General features: G+C 35.3%; 1 pseudogene; it reads left to right on the top strand.

Moving 5' to 3' along the window:
• Positions 1 to 16,319: 16,319 nt before the first annotated feature.
• LOC144373422 (uncharacterized protein KIAA2013 pseudogene) lies at positions 16,320 to 18,190 on the top strand (annotated as a pseudogene).
• The last annotated feature ends 5,747 nt before the right edge of the window (positions 18,191 to 23,937 follow it).

The raw sequence follows: 23,937 nt of genomic DNA, 5'->3' as shown, positions 1-23,937 counted from the left end.
ACATCAATGTCAGAAGCCTTTTTTTTTTAACCTTGCCTACATCCTTTCACAGTCTGTCAGCTTAGAAAGACTATTTTCTTTTCCTCTCTAAAAGTACCTTCCACAAATTTTATATTTCCATTTTCAAGGGACAAGAAGTGCCATGTCTCAGCTATAGATGGGAAGCAAGAGGAGAAAGCTGCTTTCACGTGACAGCACACAATAAAGGGATATTTTCAAATTATTATATTTACAAAAATCATTACATTTTTACCCTATCATGGATATGATATAAAATTTAATGCTCTTGTTATTATTGGAATCCTAAAGTAGAATGTGCTATTTGATGAAGAAATATATATCCATTTAATAAAAACTTTTGAAATAGCGAGCTAATAAAATTCTGATGGCTTTGAATAAGGCAAAATACTCTTTTACTAGATGAAAGTAGCACAAAAATCAAATACTGAAAACAGATTTAAAAACTAATGACAGTATATTTTTAGCTTCTGAATAGTAGTGTTGCATGTCATCCCAGAGGGTTTTTTACAGCAGAGCATCACTTGACTGTAATTCAGGCACTTCACATGTACACCACACACACACACTCACACACACACACACACACAGAGAGAGAGAGAGAGAGAGAGAGAGAGAGAGAGAGAGAGAGACGTAGTACTAAGTAATCATTCTCTATGACTTTAACACTTGACTTTTCTTAGAGCAGCCCCATTTTATTCAGCTGAATAGAGCCTGCAAGTTTTATGTGAGTTCTATGTGTGTGAATCATTAAAAAAAGGTTTGTTGGGGATGTAGCTCTATAGTAGAATGCTTGTCTAGCATACATGAAGTCCTGGGTTCAATCCGCCAGCACTGCAAGGGAAAAAGAAAAGGCTGATAAAGTAACTTTTTGTAACTTTTTATACATTTACTGAAGTAATTAACTACATACTGACCAATAAAATAATCCTAAGGATTTATCTACTGACTATCCCTTAAGTTTAAGACTTGACAATAATAGGGAAAAAAAGAACTAATACCTCCTAAGTCTTACATAATAAATGCAGCGCTGCTGCATCAGTCAATAGACACTTAGGTTTTTTCCATTTTTATCTGTCGTGAATAGTGCTCCAATGAAATATGGGCCTACAAATGTCTCTTGGATATACTGATTTTATTTGCTTTGTATTTGAATTCAGTACTAGAAATGTTGGATCATATATAGGTTCATTTTTTAAAAAATATATTTTTAAATATTTATTTTTAGTTGTAGTTGAATATAATACCTTTATTTTATTTATTTTTATATTGTGCTGAGGGTCACATTCAGGACCTTACACATGCTAGGTGAGCACTCTACCCTCTGAGCCACAACCTTAGCCCATGATTTTCAATTTTTTGAGGAATTCCCATACTGTTTTCCACAAGGATCATAGTAATTTACATTTCTGTGAGCAAAATGCAAGGGTCCCCTTTTCCCCACATCTTTCCCAGCATTTGTTATCTTTAAACATGTTGACAATAACCATTGAAGCTAGAGTGAAGTGAGATCTCATTGTGGCTTTGATTTTCATTTCCATAATAATTAGTAATATTGATCATGTTTCCTGTACCTCTGAACCATCTGTATGTCTTTAGAAGAATGTCTACTTAGATCTATTGCACATTTTAAATCAGGTTATTTGTTCTTTGCTATTGTACTGTTTGCATTCTGTATATATTCTGGATGTTAATCAGTTATCAGATAATATAGTATACAAATATGCCCTCCCATTCTGTAGGTTGTCTCTTCATTCTCCCAATTTATCAATCTTGTGCAGTAGGTTTTCAGTCTGTCTTCTTTTTTTCCCCCTGTGCCATTGTTTTTTTTCTATAATATCCTAGACCATTCTAAAGTTCTGAATCATTTCCTATGTTTTGGGAGACTCAATTTTAACTATAACCTGAGTAAATATGTCCTCAAAATGTCTCTTTAAACTTTCTCTTCTTTCATTTAGGCAATACTGCCCTATGTCTGTATATACCAGTATTATTTAAATTGTATATTGTACTAGTTTTTTTGTATATGTCATTAGAAATATACAATGAGCACAAATAAACACATTCAACAGTATTTTGTATTTTTGTTTTGATACTAGTAAGGAATTTGAAATTCTTTCTTCTTGAATGAAGCTTTTGATTGTTTAAAAAATCCCTTAATGGTTTTCATTGCAGATCCAACATTCTGTAAGTTCTTCTCTCCATTTTATATATTGTTTGCCTCATCCTTGTGCACTTTTAAATGAAAACAAAGAGCCAGTCAAGGAAAGAAATCCTTACAAAGTGAAATTCCAGTGCAGCTGCCTTCTATTACTCTTCAACCTAATGTTTATTAGCTGTTTGGTTTTGTTATGAATTAATATTTTATAGAGATTAAAAATTCTCACAAGGCATCACCTCCCAAAGCATATTCTGCTGGCTTAGTAGGTTAAATATGATAATAAATGGGAGACAGAAGGAAGAAGTTGGAAAATGATAGCCATAGAATACAAAAGGGAAATGAGGAAAATGTGGTATTGAATTCCTTCAATGTCTTAAGAATCCATGACTCAGGCAGAACCCTGAACAGAAATCTAATTCTCCAAGTGCTGGACAAAGTTAATTAATTTGCAAATATATTTTACCTTGTAGTGACAGCCATGTGTACTCTGGGCAATGAGGAAAAAGGAGGCTGAAAAAGGAGGCTCCAGCATGAAGAAATGGCAGGCTGACACGACATGACTCTAACCCTAAAAAATTGAGGTGACGCCAGCTCATTACATCTCCAAATGAAATACTCATAATAGGAAGCTGTTTTGATTAAGGTAGTGAAGTGAAGGGGGAACTTGGCAAAGCACTCAATATACTGCTTCTAGTTACTCTGCTGTGTACTTAAGTTTTTTTTTTTTCCAAATGAATTGTGTCTGCAGGAAGAAAGGCCCTTCTGGCTTTTGTCATCAGCCCCAAAGTAGGGTGTCAGATTGTTTGCTTTTCTTTCTTAAGTCCTCTGGTCACTGTATTACTTGCCTTCATCTCCAGTATTTTATGTTGAATTTACTCACAATGAGGAGGACTCTTAATTCACTTCATTCAGTGACTTGCACTGCCAAGATTCTAGCACAAGGGTTCTTGCTTGGGCCATTTCTATATACAGATATCTAGCAATAAAGATACATTCCTTTTATTCAAATTACTTCGCATGGCTATATACTTTTACATCACTGGCAGAATAATTATGAAGTCAAAACTGTAGTAACATGGAGAAGAGGAATAAAAGCCTACATTCAAAATGGAGTCAGACCATGCTTTATTGTCAACTTCTCCAATTATCTTCCTTTTGCAAGAGTGAATTTTTTGGTCTAATTTGTTGAGTCAGCAACTTCTCATCTTGTAGAACACAAAAAAGAAAGTGGTTATTAGCATAGTGAGCAAGAAGGAAATAACTAAAGATAACTTGGAGATAAAGTTGGATATTTATAACAAGAAAAGTGTATGAGTGCCTTTGTAGACCATATGATAAAGTCTGACATGTAGTCTATGTATAATGGGAAGGCATTGAAAGTGTTTACAGAAAAGAATTAAATGACTTATGTTTTTAAAATAATATTATAGCTACCATGCACACATTGGATGGAGGAGAAGAAATAGTAGAATTATGGTTGGTGTTTTAGGTGTGAAAAAAATAGAGTGTATTGAAAAGTTTGGCTGTTGGGAGATTTTTACTGTAGGTAGAAAGTTTAGACATTGATAAGAAACCAATAATATAGAAAATTACTTTAAAATAGGAGCATATCAGAATATATTCCAGGCTTATTTTGAGGAACTGAGTGGTCATAGGCACCAGATTATTCATCCATCTTTGAACTTGGGTCTTACGTGCTATTAATAGTTTATATTTAACATATGAGTGAGATTACCTCCACACAGTTGCCATTTGGTGGTATGAAAAAAGAGGCAGCTTGGGAGGCTGAGACAGGAGGATCATGAGTTCAAAGTCGCCTCATCAACTGTGAGGTGCTAAGCAACTCAGTAAGACCCTGTCTCTACATAAAATACAAAATAGAACTAGGAATGTTACTCAGTGGTTGAGTGTTCCTGAGTTTAATCCCAGCTATCAGTCCTCCTTGCCCCAAAAAGGAAACTATCAACAAAAACAGTATTATCCAAAGAATGTCTTTACTAAAATGGAGCCAGAAAGTCATTAAGGAAAAATGACTATTAATACACTTCTCACACTGATACCTGGAAATGTGCAAATTTTTGTGCACCTGTATGTTTTCACTACAGGCAACTGAAATAGCCAGATAATTACATTGTGTATAGAGGAGGGGGGCTGGGGATTGAACCCAGAGGTACTCAAACACGGAGCCACATCCCCACAGCCAGTTTTCTATTTTATTTAGAGACAGGGTCGCACTGAGTTTCTTAGGGACTATCTAAGTTGCTAAGTTTTGTCTTGACTAGAGGTCTTCCTGCCTCAGTTTCTTGAGTCACTGGGATTACAGGCTTGTGCCACCATACCCATATTTATTTGATTCTTTAAGAAAATACTCACAGCTATAAATAGGGTTGAGACTGGCTGATGTGCTGTAAAAATATTGAATGCAGTAGAGTGGTGTTTTGTGTTCTTTTTTGCACCTCAGTGTGGGTAGAAACTAATTCTTGTACATTATGCCAGAGTCAACAGATGATATGCCCACCCCTGAAGACTACTTCAAAGTGGCCCCTGTTTAAAAAGATTCTACCCAGCCCCCCCAGATATGTAACACCACTGAGACCTACTTAAAGTGGCATGGATAAAGAGTTCTCAGACTGATAGGATATCTGTCTGATCTCAGTTTTAGAAGAAGGCCACGGTGAATGATCAATGAAAGAATACTTAGGCAAAGAGTGAGGACTTATTGTTTTCTTTTTTGTACTGTTGCATATGTTTGATGACACCTTGGATTCACCAAGACCCTTACCCAGTGTGTGTGTGTGTGTGTGTGTATGTGTGTGTGTGTGTGTGTGAGTGTGTGTCCCATATCCCCTGAGTATATGGAGTAAAAATCATTTGTTCAGTTTTCACATGAAATGTAGAGCAGTGAGTCACTGGGCAGATGGCTACCGCTTCCATGTTGATATATCAATCTTTAATATCCCATCCTAAAAAAGAAAATAACCAATATCCTTCAGTGAACATGTCTTGTATAGTGGAAACATTCCTTGCACTCAGACTGAAAATTTATGAATGGACAGCTACTTGCCTATAGATGGGGAACACCTCCTATGTCCATGACTTTTTGTATTCCTGAAATTTCACCAGTACCCAGAAGGTGCAGGTGGTTTTGTGTAAAAGTTGTATACCACCTCCAAGCCCTATGAAATGGTCATCTATTGGCTAGGTGAAGGGAATACTGAGCATCACTCTGAAACTTATAAATCACTGTGGAAGGTAAGGCTTTCAGAGTAGAACCCTGCCTGGATGGTTAGAAATCCAAATAGGATGAGCAGTAGGAGTCTTTACCATAGCCTTGGTCCTGTGGAGAAGTTTATGAGGGGCTATGGTCTTCCCTATGTTTCTGGCCCCATGGACCTCTTTTCTTATAAAAACCCAAGAAAAAGTTTCAAAATTTAAATAGAGTATGTAGATTGCATCTGGTAAGGTTCCTGACCTTCATGTAGCAAGAACAGGGACACTTTGAGTTCAATAAGGTTGTTTTGTACCTGAGGGAGCTAGGATATAGGTGGTTGAGTTTATTTTTGAGTCAAATACACATAAATAACTTACTATTGGCAGACACTTGGCCTATAATTTGGGAATTAGCACAGTCATAACTCTAAGCCCACCTTAGTTTCCATTGTTCTCAAGAAGTGAGTCAGGAGCATCATGTCTTTAAACAGGTGAGGGGAACAGGATGTTTCACTTGACACAATCCTGGATTTCTCTAAGTATGGGACCCTCCAACTAAATGTTGAAGAGAAGTACATACAAGGAAGAAAATGAGTGGACTTTATGCCACAAAGGAGGACTCCTGTTTTAAGTGTGGGTATTTGTGTGATTGTTGTAATGGATATCTGAATAAACCACAGGCTCCACCCTTGTGTGAATCTGATCAGTGGCCTGAGTTCTGGGGATTACTTCATAGAAGGATCACAGTGATTTGTGTTGAGATTTTGGGTATCCAAGCATCAGAGGTGTCTTTGGAAACTTAGACCTAGGCCCAGTGTGGATTTCTTCCCAACATTAGAAATCTCAGACAGGATTTTACACAATTTTCTCTGTAGAGCCTTGTCAGCCAAAGTTAAGAGCCTGAAACACACATGTACCTCACATTTTAGAATCATTTTCCCTCCTGCTGCACACTTTGGAAAGCCCACCTGCATGAGGTCTCAGATGAAATATGGCTATGTCTCTATCCAGAAAATTTTTAAATTTGTAGGACCATGAACAACTGGAGCTCTTTAGGAACTCCTTGTTTCTATCCACGACTGAATCAGAGATAAACTTCAGTGGCCATAACTCATTAAAATACTGGAGAATATAGATAACAGTGAGTCTGAGCCTTCTGATAGTGGGGCCTAGGGAAGATGACTGTAGGTGTGTGCAGAGAAATCATTGTCGATATCACCAGAATCTGTTTTTTTATTCCAAATCACATGGTACTGACAGCATGTAGCCGGTGGACCCTAGTATGGGAAGGCATCCTCTTATGGAGAGTGGGGTGGGAATATGCTCAGAGTCAGGTTTCAACTCAGAATTTTAAAGAGGCTAAATGAGTTTTCTCCTGAGGCCTTGAATCACCACTCAGGATACAACTGCCTCCAGCACTATGTCCTAGTTTACCTCTTGTATTTCTTGCAGCATAATACCAAATTCCCTGTGATAGAGCAATAACAGCCATGAAACCTGGAGGATGGCTCAATGGCTTTACAACCCTCACAGGGAGACATTTGGCCACCAGTGGCCACATTTCACCTCCAAGAAGAGGATTCAGCGTTGCTTTTGCAAGCATGTCCAAGGGTATTAAACAATGTCTTCCAGTTCACATAGATGGACATCCATTGCAATTGTCTCACTCCAAAGAGAGCCAACATTCTTGGAAGCCACATTAAATTCCAGGCACAAAATGTTAGAGATATTGGTGAAGAAACTAATAGGTCAGCATACTTCCATGACTGCTAGAACATTTTCCCCTTGGTTCTAATTTTATAGTCCTCTATGCCACCTGCAACATTGTGAGCTCCTGATCATTACCAATGCCAGATAACCCATCAGATATCCTTCCTCTTCTCTCTATAATTGTCTGTTTTATTTTTTGTGATGGGAATTATATCATATTGGTCAGGATGGTATTTGTAAGTATTTTTGGGCAACATATATTTGCAGGTACATTCTGTGAATTTTCATATTTCTTGATCTACATATTTAATCTAACTGTAAATCAAACCTTACTCAATATTTACTACTATCCCTAATATTAATGCTAAATCAAAATCTAATATAAAGTAAATGGAATTAGAATAGTCTGTGGTTTTATGTGTATTTTGACTTGCATTTTCAATTATCAATGGTATATGCTATATGACTTGTCATATATACATTATCATACATATCTCGAATCCCCAACTTTTAGAAAGGTATAATTACATGAGTCAAATTGCAATCAACCCTGTTTCAGAACATGTATTTTTAAATGCATATATAATGCCATATAGACTGTTACATGTATGTTCTTATGAATACTTTGATTTTAGAAAAAAAAAATTAATTCCCTAAACAGAACACTAACCCTAAATGATATCTGAACTGAAAATTCAACTTAAAGTGACCTCTATATATAAACAAAGTTTTACATAAAGTATGTACATTTAAATGAATATTTGTGTGTATTGTGAATTATATATTTTATTATCAATTTCATATTTGCACATATATTACTAAATATCATGTATGAGGTATATTCTTACATCCCCAAATTACAAAATATTTAATACATGAGTCACATTATACTCTTACTTGAGTCTGTACATTTACATTTATATGGATTTTCATACAATGTTCACAAGTACATTTTCAGGAATTCATATTTTCAGATGTATGTATTGATTACCTCAACCTACATTAACTCCATACAATATAGAATACTAACCCTAAAATTAGCATTTAACTATACCTAATTAAAATAAATGCCTCTATATTCCTATGAGATGTCATGTGTATATTCATTTATATTTTCAATAATCAATGGTGTATTGAGGTATAACTTAGTTCATATTCATTACATGTCATATCCATTCATCCTCTAGTTAAAAAACTTTTATTCATATGATCCACATTATATCATTTCCATTTCAGAACGTATATATTCATATCTGTTTTCAAACACATTTTCAAATGACCTTTCTAATAAACATACATACTTTTCAATGTACATTTTCATTCCCTAAGCCTGACCCTAATCATCTCAATATATAATATTAACTCTAATGTTACTGCTATACCTATACTAAGTTTGACATAACTGTATGTATATGAATGTTAGTTTCCATGTGTATTTTAAAATATAATTTCAAACCTCAAAGTTAACTTTGCATAAAATTATTATATTTTCATTATTTACTGTATTTATGCATCATCAAGATAAAAATTTGTATTCATGAAACTCACAGTATACATTTTTCTATTCATAAACATTACTTTATAGGTTTTCATAAACGTTTTCACAAGTACTATGCAATAAATATTCATGTTACCTAACATACATATTTATTTCCTAACACTAACATTACTGAATACAAAAGTTAATACTAACCCTGACCTTACATTTGTACCTAAGCCTAATTTATAAAAAAGCGTGTATTATTATGAACATTTGTGTATACATTGACTATCACATTACATTTTCAATAGTATTTTTGGATACATATTTTTGTTGTTTTTTTAAATAGTTTTTAGTTTGTAAATGGACCTTTATTTTGTTTATTTATGTGTGGTGCTGAGAATCAAACCCAGTGCCTCACATATGCTAGGCAAGCATTCTGCCACTGAGCAACAACCCCAGGTCCTGCATACATATTTTATGAGTCCATAAAGTTATATATTCATCCTCAAATTAAAAGTATTTGGAATCATATGACTCACATTAAACTATTTCTATCTCAGAACATAAATATTTATATTAATTTTTGTGCATACTTACATGAGTGCATTCCTATGAATATTTATGTTTGCTGACACTCATATTCACTATTTAACACAAACCCTATTGCCAAAAAAATTAATACTAATCCTAAACTCAGTCTTATTCCTAAATCTAAAGTAACATGAAAGGCTACATACTATGCATATTTAAGAGTATTTTGACTTATACATTCAATTACCAATGGTATACTTGCAAGTGTCATCATATATTCATTTATATGAAACATCCATGCACTCTGGAGGTAAAAAGTATGTATTCAAATTATGAACCCTATGCTCAGAAATTATATATTTCAGAACTTATATATTTATATATGTTTTAGAACTTATATATGTTTTCATATATATTTTCACGCATTCTTATGATTATTCATGTTTCCCAGTACCAATAATTACTGACTAAAGTTACTCTTAATCATTAAATCAAAATTTAATGTTGAACCTTCTTCTTCATACTGCCATAGTGTCCCAGAGATTTCAATATGTTGTATCAGTGTTCTCATTTATCTCAAAGTTTTTTAGTTCTCTCCTTGAAGTTTTATGCAACCCATTGTTCATTCAGTAGCATATTATTTAGTCTCCAGATGTTGGAGTCACTTTTATTTATTTCATCATTGATTTCTAGTTTCATTCCATTAATATCTGATAGAATGCAGGCTAGTGTCTCTACTTTTTTTGTATTTGCTAAGAGTTGCTTTGTGAAACGATACATGGTCTCTTTTAGAGAAGGATCCATGTGCTACTGAGAAGAAAGTATATTTTCTTATTGAAGAATGAAATATTCTATGTATTTAAGTTAACTCTAAGTTATTGTGTTATTGAGATCTATAGTTTTTTGTTCAGGTTTGTTTAAAAGATCTATCTAGTGGTGAAAGAGGTGTGTTAAACCACCTAAAATTATTATGTTGTGGCCAATTTGACTCTGGAACTTGAGAAGAGTTTGTTTAATAAACATAGCTGAACCATTGTTTGGGGCATATATATTTATGATTGCTATGTCTTGTTGGTGCATGGTTTCCTTGAGCAGTATGTAATGTCCTTCTTTATCCCTTTTAATTAACTTTAGCTTGAAGTCTATTTTATTTGATATGAAGATGAAAACCCTTGATTGCTTCTGTAGTCTATAAAAAAAGAAGGTTAAAAGCTTCTGAATAAGAAAATTATAGGAATTTTATGTTTCACTCCAAAAAAGGGAGGACACAAGAGAAGGATGGAGAAAGTGAGTGGGGAAAAGCTGAAGACTAGGTGAGGTGAGGATACAGGCAGAATTCTTGTGTGGAAGTTTATAGAAGGACATCTTGAAATACAAGCACTTGTTCAATTCAAAAGTCTTTACATTTGATTGATGTAAGCTCTACTATAAAATCTGGTTTTAGTGAGTTCTATCATCTCTATGAGTTCTGATTGCTAACTTGTTTTATATCCTACCTGGACTACCATGAGGGGAGACAGAAATGTGTGCTGGAAGTATGAGAGACCACAAGAACATCTTAGAAATATTCATATTTCCTGATGTATATATTCATTCCCTCACATTAACCCTAAACCCTTCAGTATTTATGATTAACCCTAATGTGACTATTGTAACTGTACCTAATTTAACATAAGTGCATGTATGTTCATATGAGATGTGATGTTTTCTTTGACTTATATTTTCAATTAGGAATGGTTTATTAGCATTTAAATTATTATATATTTACTTTATGATATATCCACTCTCCCCAAGTGAAAAAAATATTCATATGATTCACTTTATTTAGTTTTCTGTTTTAGAACACATATATCCATGTGTTTTCATACACATTTTCACATGTACATTCTTATAAATATACATATTTGATACACATATTCTTACTAAGCCTAACTCTAACCAACTCAATATATAATACTAACACTAATATTACCACTATTCCTACAACTAGTTTGACATAAATACATATTTATAAATATAAGATTCCATGTATATTTTAAAATATAATTTCAAACCTAATGTTCAATTTTCTTAAAACATATTGTATATTCATTTTCTTAACTTGGGAAATAAATTTTGAACTGTATGTGCAATGTTTGTGTCCTGAAATAAAAAGTTTTTCTGTGTGTGTTCTTCAATTTATAAGACTGATTGGTGATACAGATTGAATTGCTTAGTGTACTGTTTTCATTTGATCATAAAAATGAACCGATTCATTGATTAATTGTTCAAATTATTTCTTTGCATGCATTCTATAGAGATAAATGAAAGATTTTATTCCAATTTTCAATAATTTACAATTTTGTTTTTGTAATAAATCTGTTTTTTGTCAAATTGGAAATTTTCTGTCATTTTTTTACGTGAGTTATATGATGCAGAACTATCAGTATTAAAACTATTTTAGCAATAAAATTGTGAGTTGGTAGAGTTTTACTATGATGCCATGTGAGTTGGCAGAGTTTGAGAGAGTGAAGGCAAAGAGAAGAGAATTTCTATAGTAACAAGGCTGGCAATAAAGGAATCACATTGTCATTGACTGCAAACCTTATGGCTACTTTCCTCAAAACAACAACTAAATTTAACTCAGTGAAATTCTCATTTAAGAGAAATCCTTAAAATTGTTTTCTTCCATGAGGAATAAAGTCCAAAAGAAAAAGAAAAAGTTAACGGTCTTAATAAATTTCATTATCTTTCCTGATTTGAAAGTTTTCAGAAGTAGATCACAAGGCTGTGAACTGAAGGTCCAGGCAATTGAGTGTCCCCAATGCTTAAGCTTTACATTTTTCATGGTAATGGAAGACATCAATTTCCCATTCCACTGGCCCAACTAAATATATGACTGTGGCTAACAGGATGGAATTAAATACATTTTCTACCTTGTGAAATAGCATATTTATTACAGTGTAATCACCTACTGATATTATATTTGTTTTTAAAAAAATAAAAATTAAAGTGAAAAAGAAAAACTACCATGGCTTGTTTTGCTTGTCCAAGTGTTCAGGTTATGATTTTTATGAGCATCAAGCATCTTTAAGAAATATAGCAGAGTTGTTATCTCAGTACTCTGTCTATAATGATTAAAATGTTTAAATAATATGAAGGTAGGGACTACACAGTTAACTCTAGAACCAGAAGTCACTGTTCTGAGTTAAGTCTACAGGGACAACCTCAGAAATGGAAAATCATCGTCCTAAGATAAAAAAGTCACCAGGAATTATTTTCTATGTTGTAAACAGATATAACTTTAAGTGTTTGAAGAAGTTTGAATATATTTACTATTATTTATTTATTTGTTTTAATTAACTGTCTAGTACAAGATTATATAAATATTATATTTTTATGAGTATCATAGCTGATATTTATTGAGCCAAAACAATGTTCTGGAGCCTTCACCAGAAGATTTCTACTTCTTATATCATTATATCTTCATGGTATCCTCTTAATAATTACTGAAATCTATTCAATTATTGAGCAAACTGAGGCACAGAGATGGGAGGCAACCTGCTCAAGGTGGTCTTCATAAAAAGTGGTGGAGAAAATTTTCAGATAAGAATCTGCTGATTTATGCAGGCTTGCTACATCATTTATTACACAGGACTTCAGCACTTTTTCATATAAATGCAATTTGGTTTTGCTTTCTGTGAAACAGAATAACAGTGACTTGACATCATGGAACAGTTTTTAAATTAAATATTATTTACCAATTGCATTCCTAAGAAATTAATATTCATATCTTGATACCTGGTATAAATTGAAAACTGAAATTGTTCACTGGATTTTCCAATAGTTTTCTGTTTCTACAAAATTAACAACAGTTCATTCATTATACAATTAGGAGGAAGAAGGGGAATAGCTAGGATGGTGGAAGGAGACCCTCATCATCATACAAAATACATGTATGATGGTGTAAATTTGGTGTCAGCATACCTTATATACAAACAGAGATATGATAAATGGTGGTATAAAGATATATTAAGAATTGAATGCAAAAAATAGGAAAGCTCATGTATAATGACATAATTTGGTGTGAACATACTTTATATACAGAGTTACAAAAATTGTGCTGTGAATGGATAATTATGAATGTAATGTACTCCACTATTGTCATGTATGTATGAAATAAATAAAAAAAGAAAACAAGAAAAAAATTGAAAGTAATCCTTCAATTGTGAAATGTAATCAATAAAAATCATTAGCAGATAACAACAACAAAAAAGCATCTCATGGTGATTACATCATCTTTCCCTTTTAGGGATATTGTTGCTGCCTATGGCAAAATACAAGTATAGCTTTTGTGATTTGTGGAATAATCTTATTCCAATATATTTCATTTCAAAAATGAAGAAATTAAGTGATTTACATGATATATGTGCATTTCAAATAAGTTTTTATCATGAGGTTGTATAATTTTTATGTTTTTGTTATATAAATTTCACATGCTTTAAAAGTACACATGCTTCATTTAAGGTAAGCATTATTAAATGTGAAATTTTTAAAAATGTTTATCTGTTAATGAATTAGTTAACTCTTTATAATTTCTTATTTTATTTGATTCTGCAAGTTATCTCTGACATACATTTTCAATTTTCTAAGAGAGAATTCTTTTCACTTTTTAGCTTTTAAATGTTTAATGAGAATTTTTAAATTTAATACTCTATATTAAGAATGATGATTTTACCTTTGAAAAATTGTTTACAAATTGGTCTTTCTTTTACAGCAGGTTTTATATTTGAATCACTAATATACTCATTTGAGAGTAATTTATTCAGGAATGCTTTTAGATGTTAGCATCATTTCTATGTAACTACAAATATTTTGTTAAGTGGGGATATTTGCAATTATCTCTCCCAAGTAGTGCACATATATTTTTCAAGTGACATAAAAGGAAGCTTAACTTCATAGTGATATACACAAACTTGAGAGTTACCATTACCTAGTTATCTGATCTTGGCCATTTGTCTTTAACTCATTAAGCCTCAGTTCAATCATCTATAAGCTAGAGATGACACTAATAAAATGGCTGTCTGAGGCTCTATTCAAACAATTCTACACATCCCTATCCAAGGAGCATTCTCATCCTATGTCATGTGTCTATCTTTATAGATATAAGCATTGTGTTTTAAATATTGAAGGAAAGATTTTACATGTTGAATTAAATAATATGGTGTATGCTTGATGTCAACTCGGGGCGGGGGGGAGGCTCAAAAGAAAAGAGATAAACTCCTCAGTGCTCAATTTTAAAAGAGAGACATATGAGAAGAGATGCCTGTAAGAGGTGAGAGCAGATGGACTTTCAAACAGAAAAGGATATGCTGAAATGGTCAGGATGTCTACATCTTGGATTCATGGCTATATCATGGAGGAAATTATAAGATTACAGGGCACTTTGAGAGTTCTTTCTAACTTTTTCTCCTTGGTTGGCTTGTTTTGTTATTGTTATTTTATAGGAAACTCTTAGTTCTAGTAATACATCAAATATTACAAAACCCAGGATATAAAATAGATTTTGATATATAAACTTTATAAAGAAAAGTAGAAAGTTAGAGATGTTCTGTTCTTTTTTATTTATAATTTATTTTTTAATTGTGGTTAGACAATACCTTTATTTTGCTTACTTATTTTTATGTGGTGCTGAGAATCGAACCCAGGGCCTTGCATGTGTTAGGCGAGCGTGCTACCACTGAGCCACAACCCTAGCCCCAAGTTGTTCTGTTCTTACAAAAATTATTAAAATTTGAAAATGTTTTGAGGTTTGTTATCTTTTGACTTATTTTATGTGCATTGCAAACTTGTCTACAATATTATCTATGAAATATTAGCAACATCTGTTCTTTCTGTTAACATTTTATATTTCAACTACTGAGAACTAACACCTTAACCTATCTCTCCTTAAATTTATTAACACATTTTAAGGCTAAAATGCACACATCTGTTACTCTTACTACCATCTCTTTAGATAAATTTTATTTCATTGGGATATTCTGTATTACGTTTAATTTGCATTTTAAAATTTTGAACTGCTTTTGCTATTGTTATAAAATTAATATATAAAAAGGATTTTAAAACATTTAGATTTCTATTCACATTGAGTTTCCATGATATCATTGCTGAGTACCTAATCCAAAATAAAGCATTACTCTATCTTATTCTCTATCCTTTTCTCTAGTTTTGTGTTTTGAAACATCACTTATCATTACCTGACACATTTATTGGTTTTCTGTGTACTTCAACTAGGATAGAGTTATGTGAGGACCCAGAAAGACTTCAATATATTCTGTTTGTTAGTGTCTCATGGTGAGGAAAAAAAGAAGCATGCAGCAAGCACTAATACATAATCAAATGGATACATTTATTCATACAATAATAACAATGATAATAGCTTCTGAGTTCAATGATGCTTAGTAATTTAAGGGGCTGATCCAGGAGGGTTGCAAATATATGGCCAGTCTTATTATGTCAGCAAGATCTTCAGCAACTTGGCAAGACACTGTGCCAAAATTAAATAAAAAATAAAATTAAAAAGGACTAAGGATATAGATCAGTAATAAAGTGTTCCTGAATCCAATGCCCAGTATTGGAAAGAAATGATAATAGCTACTCAGCATTTAAATCCAATAACTAAAATAGCCCCTTCCCTGTAAAACTAGATTTATGTGATTAACAATCACTCCTCTTTCTCCCAAAAGGATTCTGATTTTCCTCCACCGAGTCCCATTGTGACTCGCTGAGGAAAATCAGAATCCTTTTCACATTTCCCAAATTAAAAATATTTCTTTTCCTCTGCCATTCATCTGTAACGTAAGAATTGTCTCCACTAAGTGCCATTGATAGTTTTGCTGTACTTTCCAGCATTTATTTTGACTATCAAGAAATCATATTTCTCCTGATCACAGAGTAATTTAAATCATATTTTTTTCCAATTCAGCAATATATATCTTTCTCAAAGACCTAGAAGCAATTCCTTTGAAATATAACCATTAAGAAGTTCTTGTCAGGGAGGAAACCGAGAAGGAGGAGGTAGCAGCGGCGGTGGCTCTCCAGGAGGCTGCGGCGGGCGTCAGGTGGGCGCCTTGGTCCGGGCCAGGGAGTGAGGCAGGGCCGGCCTGGCTGGTGGGCTGGGTGGCGGCCCGCGGCTGCCCTTCGCCTTAGCCCGCGCCTGGCTGCCTGATGTGGCTGCAGCAGCGCCTCAAGGGGCTGCTGGGACTCCTGTGAAGCAGCTGGGCCCGCCGCCTCCTCTGCTGCTTGGCCTCCTGCTGCTGCTCTAAGCTCCAGGGTGTGGCGGGCGCTGGGTGGCGGGCGCTGGGTGGCAGGCGGTGTATGCCTGCAGCCTTGGGCCTGCTGCGAGCTGGGCGCCCCTGAGCCCTCTTCCTGCATGGAGGCGGCCACCGGCACCTGGCACGGCCTGCGGGATCGGTGCGAGGCCGTTCCTCTGGGCGCAGGAGTGCAGGCCTTGGTGCCCATTGGCTTCCTAGCCCTGAACGTGACCGCCAACCAGCTGTAGGTGACTCCTGGAGAGCGGGAGCCCCACCCCCACCCCCGTGGCCCCGGACTTCGTGCCCTTCTGCATCTGCGCCCACTGAAAGTGCTGGCCGAAGCTGTAGAGGCTGTGGTGCTGCTGCGGGAGGGGCCTGCAGCTCGGAAACCTAGGCTCTGGCCCTTCAGCCGCTGGCCTTGAGCCTGCCTCAGCCTCCTGTCTTGCTGTGGGGTCTGGCCTTGACTGTGTGTTGCTACAGGAGGACTTTCTGTCTCACCGGGCTGACTCCACGTCTATCTGCAGTGCATTCAGCTCAACAACCCAATGCAGCACGTGGCCGCGCTGCAGACTGTGGGGCCCACTGCAGGCCGTTCCTGAAAGCCTTCACCAGCATCCTGGAGAAGGTCGGAAATCAACAGTTCCCACTCTACTCTGGCGGATCCACACAAATGCCCTCTGGGCATGGGCACCTGGTAATGGTGGCTGCCAAAAAGCTAGTAAACCAGCTCCAGGTGGCTCCCAAGACGCAATTGGATGAGATGGTCCTCTGGGTGGTGTAAGTCTCAGGCCCCATCAGCCCCCAAGTTCTCAAAAGCAAAGCCGCTAAGGAGCTGAAGGCACTCCAGGACTTGGCCCGGAAGGAGATGTTGTATCTCTTGGAGATGCCCGAGGTTGAGCTGTTTCTGGACCACCAGCGCCTCTGGGTGCAGCTGTTTTGCCCAGTGGTGGAAATGAAGATCACCCTACCCGCACAGGCCATTAGACCTGACTCTGAACCTGACACTTTACTACATGCCCTCCTGCTCACCAGCCCCTCTGGTCAGTCCCTCCTTGAGCCATGGGAGCAAGAGCAGCTGGAGGCCAAACTCAACTACGAAGACGACTGCTTCAGCAACCACACCACCATGCACACCAAGAACCTGTGGCCCGCCCAGCTGTCCTTGGTGCAGCAGATCCTGCAGCTCTCTGACCTGTGGAGGCTGACCCCCCAGAAGCGTGGCTGCAAGGGGCTGGTGAAGGTGGGCGCTTCGGGCATCCTGCATGGCATGATGCTCAGCTTTGGGGGACTGCAGTTCACGGAGAACTACTTGCAGTTCCAGGCCGACCCAGACATGCTGCACAACAGCTATGCGCTGCACGGCATCAGCTACAAGAACGACCACATCGACCTGGCCGACACCGAGGGCAAGCCCTAGCTTCACGTATCTGTGAAGTCCCACAGCCAGCCCGTCAAGATCTTCGCCTATGAGGCAGGCTGCCTGGACAATCCAGTGGAGCTGATCTCAGCCTACGGGGGCCACACCTTCTCAGTCATGGTGATGCCCATCAGGCCACTGCTCCTCATCTCCACCGACATCACACACCTGCAGGACCTTCGGCCCACGCTGCACCTCAAGGCCATCTTGGCCCTCAATGAGCACATGGCCCAGCAGGACGCAGGGCTGCCCTTCCTCTTCTGGTTCAGCGTGGCCTCCCTCATCACCCTCTTCCATCTCTTCCTCTTCAAGCTCATCTACAACGAGCACTGCCCCTCTTCAGGAGCAAAGAGGACACCAGTGTCTGAGGAACTGTGAGTCCTGCTTTCTGCCACTGTTGCATAAGACACCATCTGCTGCTACAGACAAGGGATCCTTTGGAAGCACCTACCCTTTGTGCCTTGTGGGGTACAGTGACGCACAAGGAAGTGCTTATAGATGCCAGCTTGCATTGAAAGGAACAAGTGTCCCATGGGTAGGGAGGGGCCAGTGGACCTGTAAGCCTTCTACTCAATAAAGTGAACCTGTGCAGAGCTTAAATATATATATAATGTTTTCTAGTGACTATGGTAGAGGAGTCTTAACTCAGAAAAAACATCAACTAGCAAGTAAAAATGGTCTAATCCCATTGACTAATCTCCCTTACCCTGAGAGCTTTCTAGTACTTTAGGTGCTGGGTTACCTTGACACTTAAAACTCTCCCTTCTTTTGGTTCAATAGAGTTGAGTTCAGACTCTCTTCTCTATTAAAATAGTCTTCAATAAAGTATTCTTTAACTTTTTAACTAGTCTACTGAAAGGAAATAAAATAGATTCCATGAATGGTAAAGACTTAGAGAAAAAACGATTTGAATATTACGTTGTATGTCAATGAGAGAAACAAAAACAAAACAAAAACCCACATAGAATTTTTGGCAGGAAGTTTTGGTAAAGTGGTTTCTATAAAGTGGCAGAAGAGCAAGGGATGGATATAGGAGGATATAAGTCATAGCAATAGGGTTAGAGGTAGGTGGTCCAGCCTTCTTATGATCTGCCCTCCCTATTAAACTTGAAGGGGATGTAGATGACTTGTAAAAGTTCTAAAAATTGTCTTTTTTTCATAAGGATAAGAATGGTTGAGAGAATAGGTAAGGTATATTATGATCTTTCCTCCTCCACCCATCTTGCTCAGAAGTAGGAGTAGACATTTGAAAATGTGAAGTGAAAGGAGATTAAGTCAAAGGAGTTTCATGTTAGGACAGATCTCCATAGGTAACTTCATGCCACCAAAGAGGGAGTAGTGGTACAGTTATTTTTACATGACAAATATCATTTGTTCTTTGTAATAAAATAGAAATTGTTATTTAAGACTAACAAAATAATAAGAACTAGGAAAAATCATCAATGTATATTTTTCAATGTACTGAAAGAATTTTATAAAACAGTATAACTGCATGTCTAAAATAGGTTTTACTTGTGTTCTAAAATTATTAATATTTCTTACAATTAGTACTATAAAAAGTAAAAAGATTGGTTAGGTCTCCTGAGAATTTCTGAATTTATTTTGCAAGGAAGAACACCTGTTATTGTATTTTATAGCTAATCTGTCTATATTTAGCAAACCACAATATTTTATGTTTATTCTCTCAAAGAAATCTCACTTTAGATGAATATGCTAGAATTTTTTAAATGCAGTTTGAGTTCACACATGCAATATCTTGATGTGGCAATATCAACCAGTGTTAATTTATATTTAATTAAAATGATTACATAATGTTCTACATTCAGAATATGTTCAAAATATCAATTGACCAGGAATGAGAAATATAAGCAACTTATACCAAATGGAACTGTATTAGTCTTCCTTTCCTTATATGGCTTCTTTAGGAAAAAAAAAAGTCATAATCACAATATGCTTGCAAATACCTTTAAAAATTTACCTGGGAAACCTCTTCATTATTGTATATTATAATCATACAGATATCACATATTTTGATTTTATGATGTAATTTTCCAGTGTAGGACATCTCAGCTGTTGTGTTTTCTCTGATGTATGATATTGTCTTTTAAAAATTCTACGTAGAAAAGTAAAAAATGAATTATGACTTCTTAACCAATACCAATGATTCATGATCAATCATTTTGTGTTTCATTTGATGACAGCATTGCACTGTGTATTCTTGTAGAATTATATCCTGTAATGCAACCATAAGAATATGAGACTTGGGATTATTGTAGAGGAGTCAGCAGATTATACTCCAATGTACAGTGATTTATTTCAATAGTATTGTTAGGATTGCAAAGCTTGCAAAGATATTCAGTAAAATTCTCAATCCATGATGAAAAAAATAACTTGCCTGGAACAGAAAAGAATTTTCAGAACAAAATTATTTAATGTATTTTCTAGGTAATTATTCTTTGTTGAGTCACAATTACAGTGTTGATGATTGTTTTCACTAGCAAGTTTTGATAGAAAGTACACAGACCTTCAGAAAAATTCAGTATTTTGACTAAATCCTTTTTTTCCTATTAATTAGTTTTTCACATAGCTCTACAAGATGTAGACACTAACTTTGATGTAATATTTATAGGTTTATGGTAGATGAATCAGTCAATACAAGTATTTTTTGAATGACAGTACCTATAATTTAACTTTTCTTCTTCTTCTTCTTCTCCCTTCCACAATCACATTTATTTTTTTCTTTCCTGGCATATGTTTCTGCATACTTTATGAACACATATTTATTTTTAGTGTGAAATTTAAAGTAATATTTCACATTTTCTTATTCCTCAAAATTTTCTAAGACCTTCTTTTATCACAATCAAATTATTTGTCCATTAGTTTTAGAAACTTTTCAACATATATTCTCATTTTACAACTTCACTTATGTATATGATGGAGCTATCCCAGATGGAAGTTGCCCTAAAGGGAAACTTCAAATAATTATTGTAGTACTTTACCCTTTTGCTGTGGAAAAAGAAAGATGTGTATGCTTTTATCACTTTTGAATATATATGACCTTAGTTATTATTGTTTCTAATAAAATATTTGATATTCTGTGAATGGAAATTGTGAAATCCCTCAAAGGTATATCACATAGTTATACTGCCGACCCCTCCTTACACTCACTGGTCTTCCTCAAGGGAAAGCATGAGGTTCCTGAGGGATGAAATGTGTCATGGTGCTAAATATGTGCAATTCAGCCTTATTCTATTTATGTTTGAGAGACAGCTTGCCTTCAGTAGACAGACATGCCTTTTAATGTCATGCAAGGCATTCTGCCATTTTGGAAGATTGTCCACAGTTATTTACCAGATACTGGATCAATATTTTTTTCTAATTCTGAGGTAAAAGTTAGTAACTTTTAAACTATGAACAATGGCTTATGCCAGTAAGGCCTATGAAATGTTTATTTTCATCTATCTTATTTTATCTCTTTATTGATTCAGAATATAGGTGGAAAATAGTGTGACTTTAAAACTTGAAACTTTCATTTTATAATGTATCCCAGGCAATTGCAAAACAATATATGTGCTGCTTAGTTTGTTTGTTTGATTGTTTTTCTGGCCAAGGTACAAGGTAACAGGCATAAAAGAGAGTCCTTGGGAGGGTAGGTTGGATTCTTAAAGGGAAGCTTATACATTAAATCATCTTCAGAATATTAGTAATAAAAAAGATGTCTGAGTGGTTTTCAACCCATAAACTAAAGTATAACATAAATGAACTTTGCAACAATTTTGCCACTTAAGTAACACTGATTTGTGTACAAAAGAGTAAATAACTACAGTTAGGAGTAGTATTCATGGAGGAGCAAATATGTGAGCCACAAGACAAAGGAGGCTATAGAACTAATAAACACCCTGGGACAAAGCTTCCAGTAAAGCATACATCATCTTTGGCAAAGAATTTTTCATGGCTCCTCAGTTGATATAAGCAATTTCAATAAAATATGAGAACTTATGGAATTCTGTGAGGGACATTATTTCTCAATGAAGATTTAGAATAATAGGTACAGAAGAGATAATTGTTTTAGTCTGATCAGTTAAAGTGCCACAATACCAATTCTTCCTGATCCTAGGCCCAGAAACCCATTCCTTCTGTTTGTTGTAGTTGCATTCACAATTTCTAGCTAATTCCACATCTCTCGTTATATGAAAGAATGTCAGCACTATTGTTAATCACAAATTCATGTGTCAATTTTATAATTCCTGTCTAATTTCATCTCTCTTATTAGAGTAATGATCACAGCACTATTATTAATCACAAAAACAGTTTTTTGAAACTAGTTTGTATTGAAGCAAAAAAAGATGTTCCTACTTATGTAAGTATATTTTGGGTAGTTATATGTCATTACTAATATCATGCTGCATCACGATGCCTTAAGTCACCAAACACCTGGCTTGCAATAACACTCCCAAATGTCCTTACTTGGCTGTAGTTGTGAAGTGTGCAAGTGCAAATCTTGCCTGCAATATGAATAAAAGTGTGAACAATGGTTTATTTTTTAATGCAATGCTAAATTAATAATTTGGAATTTTTAAAAGTACAGGACAACACATTCTTCATTCTTTAGGCAATAAATGCTGCTTTCTAGAATGTAGTCTTTTTCAATGCTGACAACAACTCTGACATTTATGCACCACTCCTATTTCTGCAGGAAATACTCTTTCCTCAACTGGCATGCCAAAGTCCAACATAGAGATTATGATATTTCCCCATAGTTCAGAGAAAAAATAACATTAATCATAAGGGTCTATAGGTAGTGAGAAGCAAAGATCTTATAAACCATAAGAAGTGATAGATATGCCCTTTTTCACAGGACTACTTGACATATGGCAGGAAACCTCAAAAACAGGTAAATTGACTATCATGCATGCCCCTGGTGGGGACCCACAATAACAATGATATTGTAATAACACATTGTGTTAGAATCCCTGTACAATGGAATGTAAGAAAAAATAAGGGCAAGAAGTAGGAACTGTTAATCCAAGTTGATTTATGGACTCTAAATCAGAGAATGGTTCTGGCCCATGTCTAAAATGACTGTATATAACCCTATATCACAGTTATCACTATTTCAGTGGACCAATTTCAAGGCATCTTATGAAATGTATAACATACTAGATAGTAGGAGATATCTACTTTTCAGGACATAATCTGCAAATTCTAATCCACTGGTTTGGGGCTCAGGATTTTTTTGGTATTTGATCAACCCCATATTGGTATGAGTTAGAGAAGGGTTTTCAAAATCATCCTAATGGAAAGAAATAGCACTAGTGTCTAGATATAACACTTCTGCTTCTGAAGTTTTAGGTCCCCAAAAGAGAAACTGCTTCAAATTTTCTGAAAATAGGAAGAAGAGAAATGGTGAACATTTCTAGCTTGATTTAAACAAACAGAAAACTCTAATTTGGTTTTTAATTCTAAATTTTGGATTTATGAAAAGAAAGTATGCAGTTAGTTAATATTTTAATGATCTTTTACAAAAATCTTTACTCTAGAACATCATATAGCCACTTGGAAAATTCTGTGGCAGAAAGAATTGAGAAAATGGATTTAGTGGATTTATGATACAGTGAACTCTCATTAAATAATAATATGGTTTTGGCTTAACTCAGAAAATTATGCTGAAATGAAATCTTGTTATTTTGATGAACTCTTAACTAAAATTTCAGGAATATTACTGAACCCCCAGTTCAGTGGAAAGGAAATGAATATTGTGAGGTAGACTGAAGAACTTCACTCAGGAGTGTAATTGGAAAAGCCCACTGACTAGGTAGAATATTGCTTATATTGAAGTCCAAGAGATTTTGCAGCCTTAGAAAACACAGGATGCATCAATCGTAATGTTACTGTAATGGAATAATTTACTTTGTTTTATCTTTTTCCATGAGGCCAACAAGTTATTTTTTGTATTTTAGAAAACTATATATTTGCTTGACTCTATTTTTACAAATTTAAGATTTACATTTTGGTCTTGGGATAGCATAATATTTGCTTGTAGGAGATAATTGTGTCATTCTAAAAGAAATGGTATTTAGCATCCCCAAAATGCAAAATAAAAGAATCTAAAACG

This window comes from Ictidomys tridecemlineatus, unplaced genomic scaffold, assembly GCF_052094955.1.
Source record: "Ictidomys tridecemlineatus isolate mIctTri1 unplaced genomic scaffold, mIctTri1.hap1 Scaffold_39, whole genome shotgun sequence".
Classification (NCBI taxonomy): domain Eukaryota; kingdom Metazoa; phylum Chordata; class Mammalia; order Rodentia; family Sciuridae; genus Ictidomys; species Ictidomys tridecemlineatus.
Note: the sequence above shows the minus strand (reverse complement) of the source record. Positions and strands in the feature narration are given on the sequence as shown.